The sequence below is a fragment of the Thalia democratica genome, unplaced genomic scaffold (assembly GCF_965202585.1).
Source record: "Thalia democratica unplaced genomic scaffold, ktThaDemo2.hap1.1 HAP1_SCAFFOLD_2053, whole genome shotgun sequence".
NCBI classification, from domain to species: Eukaryota; Metazoa; Chordata; class Thaliacea; order Salpida; family Salpidae; genus Thalia; species Thalia democratica.
In genome coordinates, this window is record NW_028140832.1 from 1 (window position 1) to 10,887 (window position 10,887).

The window sequence follows — 10,887 nt, forward strand, 5'->3', positions numbered from 1 at the left end:
TCCACTTAATTATTCATTTTAAAGTAAAACAACTAGTTATACATATTATTATATTATAATGTATGTGTATTAGATACTATTATTTTATAACATAAACATAGATGAGTTATTAAATTAAACGTCAAATATTTTATTACCTAAAATTAAGTTAATCGTAAAATCTGATGTAGTATGAGATATTCTTTAGAAACTAACTATAAATATTCTTGAAGTAAAACAAAACCATCTATAAATAGAACAATGAGAAATAGTAAAACAAACTAAACACAACATGTTTATTTTAACATTGTTTTTTATTTAGTTTAATCACTTAATAAACTTTACTTCTAATCATAGTATTTAATATAGAATATAGTTAACAATCTTTTAAACAAAGTCTTAAATAAAGTTACAGGGAGTAATTGTAATTAAAACACCAAAAAAAAAGGTTTTAATAAAAAAAATACTTACATCAAGTTAAAATTTTATAAGGATTAATTTTAAAATATCAAATTGATTGTAAATCAAGTGCAAATAGGTTTTTTAAACAAACCGAAGGGTTTATAAAGGCTTGTAAACGCTTTCAAACGCCTACGACCATACCACACTGAGCACACCCCATCTCGTCCGATCTGGGAAGTTAAGCAGTGTCGGGCGTGGTTAGTACTTAGATGGGTGACCGCTTGGGAATACCACGTGCCGTAGGCTTTTGCTTTTTGAATTCATCTTTTTTGTACTATTTTTCTTTCTGACCTATTTATACTTATTACTCGTTTATTTACATTTCTTTAACGCTTAAAAGAAAAGTAAATTCTAGTTATTAGCAAATAAAAACGTAAGCCAATCAGATAACGTTATTTGCTGTTTAAACCAATTAGAGCGCTAAAAAAGTGGTTTGACCAGTTTGAGATATCGAAAAAATAATGGCACCATCTTGTAGAGTACAATTTTCTGAGTTAAAATTAATACAATTAGTCTTTTATACTAAAACTTAAAAGTTTTTTTGTCCAAAAACAAATAAAAGCGTGGCTACTTGAAAAATCAAACGAAAATAAATTTTGCACTTTTGTATTGTGAGTCATAATAAGTTATTTACTGTTACCAACAGATACTAGCAAAAGCTTTTTAAAGTTTTGTATTAACTTAATGTATTTGTAATTACTTTTACTTAATAGAAACTATTGAATTACGTTTACTTAGTTTACTTTTGTATGTGTATTAAATATATAGCAATTTTGCTTGAACTTAAATAAAGATTATTAAACTATTAAAAGAAAACTATCAAAGTTTACTAACTCAAAAGCTAAATCTTAGTTATATTGTTATAAACATTTATGTTGTAATTTACTAATAACTAAATGAGTTTATTTCAAACAAAAAGAATTAAATAATGTTATGTTATGTCAAGCCTACTATATGAGGTATATAGGTATATAAGGTATACAAGCTTATGTTTGAAAGTTATAATAATTAAAATAAAAATAAATATTTAGTTGGTAAAATTTGTATTTAATATGCTTTGAAATTAGAGTTAGTATAGATGTTTTTTTTTAAATATAATAAATATAAGTATTTAGTTACTAATAATAAACTAAAATACCAATTTTGTAGTTATTACAAAAAAAAAAACTTATCTTACTTAAAGTTCACTGTAATTGAAACATTATACAAAAGCTTTATAATTATAAGCTTTGAATAATTCTATTTGAATAAATAATAGATTCATAACTATATTCATGTTTGCATATTTAAATTATAAAAAGTTAGTGTTTTGTGTATTGACTTTATGATTATTTTATTTTAGTAACTGTTAGTTTTATACTTTAATAAAAGAAATATGGTTAACAAGTAAGTTAAAAATGAAAGAAGCATAAAAAAACACACTAATTAACTGCTTATTCAATAGTTTGATTATTTAATTATTTTTCTGTTATATAGTTTAATCGTATTGTATAAAAAATACAGAGGTTTAAAGTAAGTTTGAATAAAAATAAAACAAAACATATAATATAAGCATTAGTTAAAATACATAGTTTTTTTTTCTAAAAAAATTTAATTCTTTAATAATAAGTAGTAATTTAAATAAAAAATAATACAAGTAAAGTTATACAATATATATACTATAGTTTGTCAAACTAGGCAAACACTACTAGGCAAAAAACAAACTAGGCAAAAAACCTACAAAGTAGGCCACCACTACAATCCTATGTTCCAACTGGAAATTCAATGAGATCGTTACTGTACTTGTGATGAACGTTGATAATCCCCAAGATTGTAAGTCGAAGGCCTTACCCAACCTAACCAGCGCACTGGTTTTCTTACAACTGAATTAATCAACATTTATTATTGAATATAATCATTATTGATAGATAGAGGAATGTTGACAATCAACAACAGATTGTAGGTCAAAGGCATTACTCGACCCAAGTACCCACAACCTAGATTGAACAACATTTATTAGATAGATTTGTTTAATGATAGATAGAGGAATATTGTCAATCCACAACAGATTGTAAGTCAAAGGCATTACTCGACCCAAGTACCCACAACCTAGATTGAACAACATTTGTTAGATAGATTAGTTAGATAGATAAATAGTACAGTATAATCTCAAAGAATTTGAAGCCCGAACATTGAACGATAGTGGTGTTTCGTGACGACTAGCGGGATTCGATCTTACAACCTTCTGCTTATGAGTCAGCTGATAAGACCACTGACCCACCGCGCCACGACAAAGATAAAGAAATATTTTGCTATATAAATAGGTTGATTTTTATAATTTTGTTATACAGTGTCAATTACAGTGAACTTCAAGTAAGATATACAACAGTATATATATTTCCGAGTCTGACTTTGAGTACTTTTTATATATTATTAACAAGATTTTTTAGGAGTAATATCTGTTTAGTTCTTTAATATATCTTTAAAATAATAATATTTTTTAAGGTGTTTAAAACTTTTAGAAGCTGTATGTAATGTCTTTTAGTTTAATAGTTCTTTTAAATTAGTAAAAAAAATAAACATGGTTGAGTTATCAAATTAAACAAAATAGAACGTCAAGTATTTAATTACTAAAATTAATTTAATTAAAAAAAAATCTCAGGTAATCTAAAATGTCAGGAATTATTTAAAAATAAATATAAATTTAAAACTTATTATATTGAAAAGATTGATGAATAATACTCTTGAATGTATGCAATGTTTGTATTTGTAATGCAATAACATAAATGGATAGATCAATGACAAATTGTAAACATATTGTATTATTTTATTTTACGATTTTATTTTATTTATTTAATAATTCAATAAACTTTACTTCTACTTTTCCTGGTCTTAGGTAATTTATAGATAACAATTATTTAAACAAACACTTTTGTACAGTTACAATACAGTTTTAGTACAGTTTGGGAGTAACTGTTGATTAAAAAAACAAAAAAAAAGTTAATTCAGGTTAAAATTTTATAAGGAATAATTTTAAAATATCAAATTGATTGTAAATCAAGTGCAAATAGGTTTTTTAAATAAACCGAAGGGTTTATAAAGGCTTGTAAACGCCTTCAAACGCCTACGACCATACCACACTGAGTACACCCCATCTCGTCCGATCTGGGAAGTTAAGCAGTGTCGGGCGTGGTTAGTACTTAGATGGGTGACCGCTTGGGAATACCACGTGCCGTAGGCCTTTGCTTTTTGAATTCATCTTTTTTGTACTATTTTTCTTTCTGACCTATTTATACTTATTACTCGTTTATTTACATTTCTTTAACGCTTAAAAGAAAAGAAAATTCTAGTTATTAGCAAACAAAAACCTTAGCCAATCAGATAACGTTATTTGCTGTTTGCTTATTTGCTGTTTAAACCAATTAGAGCGCTAAAAAAGTGGTTTGACCAGTTTGAGATATCGAAAAAATAATGGCACCATCTTGTAGAGTACAATTTTCTGAGTTAAAATTAATACAACTAGTCTTTTATACTAAAACTTTAAAGTCTTTTTGTCCAAAAACAAATAAAAGCGTGGCTACTTGAAAAATCAAACGAAAATAAATTTTGCACTTTTGTATTGTGAGTCATAATAAGTTATTTACTGTTACCAACAGATACTAGCAAAAGCTTTTTAAAGTTTTGTATTAACTTAATGTATTTGTACTTAGTTTAAATTAATAGAGTTTATTTGGTTTACTTTATTATGTGTATTGAATGTGCTAGTATCTAAAAATAAATACAACTAAAACAAAACAAACAAGGAGAGTACTTGAATAGAACCAACACAATTTACAGACCAGTTGTGTACTAAATTTAAAGAAATTCTGAATAGTGAATATGCAATTATTATTATAAGTTCAAAGTTCACTTTAATTTAAATTAATGTATTTTGTAAATTGGTTTTATTTAATACGATAGTAGTGAATTACTTTATTTAATTTACTTTAGTATGTGTTGTATAACTTTATTTAAACCAGAAGCAAAACGGGATTATACTTTCAATAAACTACACAATTTACAGACCAGTTGTGTACTAAATAAAAAGCTATTGTGAATGGTGAATATGCAATTATTATTATAAGTTTATAAGTTCACAGTTTACAAAAGCTTTAGAATTTAGTTACTATTTTGTTCATATTTGCATATCTAATTTATGAAAAGTTAGTGTTATGTGTATTGGCTTTTTAATTTCTTTATTTGTAGAACTGTTAGTTTTATATTCTAAAGAAACATTTTTAAATAAATATGTTTAACAAGTAACTTAAAAATGGAAGAAATATATTGTATATATTGAACTATTTATATTTATTCTAGCTATTTGCTTAGTGTATTTAATGTGATTATTTTATTTTGTTGTTTGTCTTATAGTTTAATCGTATTGTGTTGAAATATATATATAACAAATACAGAGGTTTAAAGTAAGTTTAAATGAAAATAAAATAAGACATATAGTTGAAATATAAGTTTAAAAAAATAGTTTTTTTTTTTTTTTTTTTCTTTGTTTGTTTGATTGTTTGTTTATTATATAATCGCGACGTGTCATTTTATTACTTTTAAGCATACTAAATATAATAATAGGTATAGTTATAGGAAAAATTCAATTAGTTTCTAATGTAATAAAAAAGTTTATTTCCACAAATAAATAAATACCTGAAAAATCAAATGAAAAATAAATTTCGCACTCCTGTATTGTGAGTCATAATAGGTTATTTACTGTTACCAACAGATACTAGCGAAGGCTTTTTAAAGTTCTATGTTAATTCAATGTATTTGTACTTAGTTTTATTAAAATGACAGTATTGATGGTTACGTTTATTAAGTATGTTTATTTAACGTTATGTAACTCAAGTAAAACCAGAAGCAAATAAGGAGACTACTTTCAATAAACTACACAATTTACATACCAATTGTATACTAAACTTAAAGCTATTCTATTTTATTCTTGATAGTTATTTTAAAGTTATTAAATTATACAAATGTATTTTGTAAAGTAGTTTTATAAAGTTACTATAGTTTATTTAACTTACTATAGTATGTGTTATATAATTTTAATTAAACCAGAAGCAAAAAGGGAGACTACTTTAAATAAACTACACCATTTATTGTTATATATAACTCTAATAAAACCAGAAGCAAAAAGGGAGACTACTTTAAATGAACTACACAAATTAAAAATATATTATTATTTATAAATCAATCGTGTTGTGTTTCAAAATACATTTTTCAAATAATGTTTTACAAGTATTTATCAGTTATTTAGTTTTCTTTTTATAGTTTAGCCGTATTGTTTTATTTATTTGTTATTATTTTTATTTAATTGTTTGCTTATTATATTTATCGCCATGTGCTTAAAAAATAAAACAACTATAAAGGTTAAAAAAGTAAGTTTAAATAAAAATAAAATGAAACATACAAAATAAGCTTATGATTTTTTATTATTATTATTATTATTATTATTATTTTTATTTTATTGTTTGTTTATTATATCTATCGCCATGTGCTTAAAAAATAAAACAACTATAAAGGTTAAAAAAGTAAGTTTAAATAAAAATAAAATGAAACATACAAAATAAGCTTATGATTTTTTATTATTATTATTATTATTATTATTATTTTTATTTCATTGTTTGTTTATTATATCTATCGCGATGTGCTTAAAAAATAAAACAACTATAAAGGTTTAAAAAGTAAGTTTAAATAAAGATAAAATGAAACATATAAAATAAGCTTATGTTTGATTTTTTTATTTTACTTTTATTAAATTGTTTGCTTATTATATTTATCGCGATGTGCTTAAAAGAATAGAACAAATACAAAGGTTTAAATTGTAAGTTTTAAATAAAATAAAATGAAACATACAAAATAAGCTTATGATTTTTTATTATTATTATTATTATTATTATTATTATTTTTATTTCATTGTTTGTTTATTATATCTATCGCGATGTGCTTAAAAAATAAAACAACTATAAAGGTTTAAAAAGTAAGTTTAAATAAAGATAAAATGTAACATATAAAATAAGCTTATGTTTGATTTTTTTATTTTATTTTCATTTAATTGTTTGTTTATTATATTTATCGCAATCTGCTTAAAAAAAATAAAACGAGTATTAAGGTTTGAAAAGTAAGTTTAAATAAAAATAAAATAAAAATATAAAATAAGCTTATGTTTTTTTTTTTTTTTTTTTATTATTATTATTTTTATTCAATTTTTTGTTTATTATATTTATCGCAATGTGCTTAAAACGATAAAACAAATATAAAGATTTAAAAAGTACGCTTAAATAAAAAATAATACAAATAAAGTTTATTTATAATAAATATATATATATTTAAAACATTAAAAAAAGTAGTTTATACATATTTTTTTTTATTTATTTCTTTTAAACATATTAAATAAAGTATAAAAAAGTATTAAAACATTTAAACGTAGCATAAATAAGCTTAAAACATTAAAATAATCGAAAAGAAACAAAGAAATTGAAAAAAATCGGAAAAAAATCGGCAAAAAAAGTTCAACAGCAACATTTGAGCATCATACACGTATGCATTACTTTACACTAGTGAGAGAGACGTGTTTGTGCGTTCGGTCGACTTGACGAGAAAGCGGGCTTAAAGCATTACTGTTTAGCACCCGAGGCGCGGCTATTGCAGCGGCGGCGAACGTGCTATGTAAACGCATTGGAGCAGCGTATGAAAAACTACAAGCGTCCAGCGGCGGTAGGCTTATAGCTTTGCGAAGTCGTCGAGACGAGTAGCCGACGCAGGCAGGCACGGCTCGAGGCGGGTAACTGCAGCAGACAGATGGCGTGTTGCTGCTGACGAGTTAACCGGCAGAAGGCAAACGGTTGGTCGGGAGAAAGAACAGTCAGTTGTATAGCTGCATGCTGCAGTCGACGCGGGCTGGCGCTTTAAACAGCAAAAGGCCGGCGCCGACTTCAGTAACGTTCGCAAGGCTTTTAAGCCGAGTGATAGAAAAGGTCTGTATTTATACAGTAAAAACGCTCAGTCGAGCAACGGGTTTAAACGCCCTCGGATAGTTATCTGGTTGATCCTGCCAGTAGTCATATGCTTGTCTCAAAGATTAAGCCATGCAAGTGTAAGTACGAGCTCACGTACAGTGAAACTGCGAATGGCTCATTAAATCAGTTATGGTTCATTTGATTGTACGCTTTTACATGGATAACTGTGGCAATTCTAGAGCTAATACATGCGTAAAGCGCCGAACTGACGTGAGGCGCGCATTTATCAGACCAAAACTAACCGGCTTTCGGGTCGTTACAATGGTGACTCTGGATAAGCTTGCGGATCGCACGGCCTAGTGCTGGCGACATCTCATTAAAGCAACTGCCCTATCAACTATCGTCGGTACGGTATCGGCCTACCGAGGTTGTAACGGGGTGACGGAGAATCAGGGTTCGATTCCGGAGAGGGAGCCTGAGAAACGGCTACACATCCAAGGAAGGCAGCAGGCGCGCAAATTACCCATTCCCGGCTCGGGGAGGTAGTGACGAAAAATAACAATGCAGACCTCGTACGAGGTCCTGCAATTGGAATGAGTACACTTTAAACTTTTTAACGAGTATCCATTGGAGGGCAAGTCTGGTGCCAGCAGCCGCGGTAATTCCAGCTCCAAAAGTGTATATTTAAGTTGTTGCGGTTGAAAAGCTCGTAGTTGGATATAGGGACGGCGAGGTTGGTCGGTCGAAAGGCTAGCACTGGCCTTGTTGTTCTTGTTGGTCGGTGCCTTCGCGGTGCTCTTAACTGAGTGTTGCGGTGGTCCGGCAAGTTTACCTTGAAAAAATTAGAGTGTTCAAAGCAGGCTTTACGCTTGTATAATGTTGCATGGAATAATGGAATAGGACCTCGGTTCTATTTTGTTGGTTTTCGGAGCACGAGGTAATGATTAATAGGAACGGACGGGGGCATCCGTACTGTGCCGTTAGAGGTGAAATTCTTGGATCGGCGCAAGACGAACGACTGCGAAAGCATTTGCCAAGAATGTTTTCTTTAATCAAGAGCGAAAGTCAGAGGTTCGAAGACGATCAGATACCGTCCTAGTTCTGACCTTAAACGATGCCGACTAGCGATCGGGCAGTGTCGAACTTAAGAACTGTCCGGCAGCTTCCGGGAAACCAAAGTCTTTGGGTTCCGGGGGAAGTATGGTTGCAAAGCTGAAACTTAAAGGAATTGACGGAAGGGCACCACCAGGAGTGGAGCCTGCGGCTTAATTTGACTCAACACGGGAAATCTCACCCGGCCCGGACACAGCGAGGATTGACAGATTGAGAGCTCTTTCTTGATTCTGTGGGTGGTGGTGCATGGCCGTTCTTAGTTGGTGGAGCGATTTGTCTGGTTAATTCCGATAACGAACGAGACTCTTACTTGCTAAATAGCTGCTCGACCCATTGGGTCGGAGACAACTTCTTAGAGGGACTAGTGGCGTTTAGCCACACGAGATTGAGCAATAACAGGTCTGTGATGCCCTTAGATGTTCGGGGCCGCACGCGCGCTACACTGACCGGATCATCGTGTGTTCCCTAGGCCGAAAGGTCCGGGTAATCCGTTGAACCCCGGTCGTGCTAGGGATAGGGACTTGCAATTGTTTCCCTTGAACGAGGAATTCCCAGTAAGCGCGAGTCATTAGCTTGCGTTGATTACGTCCCTGCCCTTTGTACACACCGCCCGTCGCTACTACCGATTGAATGGTTTAGTGAGGTCCTCCGATTGAGCCTGGTACGTGCGGCAACGCACTCGCCGGTGTTCGAAAAGACGATCGAACTTGATCATTTAGAGGAAGTAAAAGTCGTAACAAGGTTTCCGTAGGTGAACCTGCGGAAGGATCATTAACGAATCGAAATTTGATTTCAAGCGACGTCTCTTCTTCGAAGGGACCGAGCCCTGTAACTGTTATAGTTCGGTCGCGTTGCTTTCTGACAGCGGGAGTAATAATTCAGCACGCAAGTGCTGGCGCGGCCGCTTCTTTTTGAACACGATTTTTTTGGTTGCATTGAGATTGATTAACACGAGAGATCTCTTAGCGGTGGATCACTCGGCTCGAGCGTCGATGAAGGACGGAGCTAGCTCCGAGAAGTAATGTGAATTGCAGGACACATTGAGCATCGATATTCTGAACGCGTATTGCGGCCTCGGGTAATCCTGGGGGCCACGTCCGTCTCAGGGTCTTTAACACACCGATCCTTTCATTAGTTTGAAAGTGCCTGCGACTCGTTTCTTAATTAAGGAGCGTGTCGTCAAAGACAGCTGGTCTGGCGATTTCACAGCTGAAGCGTGAGCAGCCTGCTGGCCTCGGGTGAGGTAGCAACGACGGTAGGTGCTCGAGAATAAGTTAAGTGACTTCAAAAGGCCGACGTACAAAGCGCATGTACTTTTGTAGTACATCACTTTTGACCTGAGATCGGGCGGGACGACCCGCTGAACTTAAGCATATCACTAAGCGGAGGAAAAGAAACTAACAAGGATTCCCCTAGTAACGGCGAGTGAAGCGGGATAAGCCCAGCGCTAAATCCGAGCCTTTTTGGAGGGCGAGGAAATGTAGCGTATGGAATTCAGCATGCGGCGAACCAACGACTGCCCACGTTCTTCTGATCGAGGCCTTTTCCCAGAGCGGGTGTTAGGCCCTTGGCGGCGGTCGTAATTCGTCCTAGCGGTTTTCCCGGAGTCGGGTTGTTTGGAAATGCAGCCCTAAGCGGGTGGTAAACTCCATCTAAGGCTAAATACTGGCTCGAGACCGATAGCGAACAAGTACCGTGAGGGAAAGTTGAAAAGCACTTTGAAGAGAGAGTTAAAGAGTACGTGAAACCGCTTGGAGGCAAACGGAGGCGCCCATCGAGTCGCCGGACGTTTTCAGGCGCTGCGAGAGCTGTCCTACTGTTTGAGTGATCTTCGGAGACTCTTACGGTTGCGCTGGCGTCGCGGCGCTGCACTAGCGTTCGGCGAGGGCCGCGACCGGTTGCTGGGCTGACTTTGGTCGTTCGCAAGGTAGCTCTTCTTCGGAAGAGTGTTATAGGCGTTCGATTAGCTTCGGCTCGGCGACCGAGGAGAGATTCCGCGTCGGTCTTCGGACAGGCTGCGTGTTGATCGCTGGAATACGGCTTTGGAAACTGCTCGCAGTCTCTAGAGTTTGTACAAGGCCTTCTTCGCGTTAGCGCTCAGACGCCAGGGGTCTGCGGCTTAAGCTGGCCACGTCTCCGACCCGTCTTGAAACACGGACCAAGGAGTCTAACACGCGCGCGAGGTGTTGGGCAGTACGAACCCGAAAGCACAGTGAAGGCAAACGAGGCGAGATCCTTTCATTAGGCGCATCGCCGGCCGATCCCATAGGCCGCGTCCTAGGGGTCGAGCAAGAGCGTGCTTGTTGGGACCCGAAAGATGGTGAACTATGCCTGAACAGGCTGAAGCCAG

The 10,887-nt window shown here is 33.3% G+C and overlaps 4 non-coding genes and 1 pseudogene across 4 annotated transcripts; all 5 read left to right on the forward strand.

The window, feature by feature from the left end:
• The first annotated feature begins 568 nt into the window (after nucleotides 1-568).
• LOC145849081 (5S ribosomal RNA) lies at nucleotides 569-687 on the forward strand. The gene has a single exon (XR_014372313.1). It is a non-coding gene; the product is annotated as a 5S ribosomal RNA (ribosomal RNA).
• Nucleotides 688-3,542: 2,855 nt separating this feature from the next.
• On the forward strand, nucleotides 3,543-3,661 carry LOC145849079 (5S ribosomal RNA). Its single transcript, XR_014372312.1, has one exon. It is a non-coding gene; the product is annotated as a 5S ribosomal RNA (ribosomal RNA).
• A 3,842-nt stretch (nucleotides 3,662-7,503) lies between these two features.
• Nucleotides 7,504-9,311, forward strand: LOC145849083 (small subunit ribosomal RNA). Its single transcript, XR_014372315.1, has one exon. It is a non-coding gene; the product is annotated as a small subunit ribosomal RNA (ribosomal RNA).
• A 183-nt stretch (nucleotides 9,312-9,494) lies between these two features.
• Nucleotides 9,495-9,648, forward strand: LOC145849082 (5.8S ribosomal RNA). Its single transcript, XR_014372314.1, has one exon. It is a non-coding gene; the product is annotated as a 5.8S ribosomal RNA (ribosomal RNA).
• A 222-nt stretch (nucleotides 9,649-9,870) lies between these two features.
• Nucleotides 9,871-10,887, forward strand: LOC145849080 (large subunit ribosomal RNA; annotated as a pseudogene; the record flags this gene model as incomplete).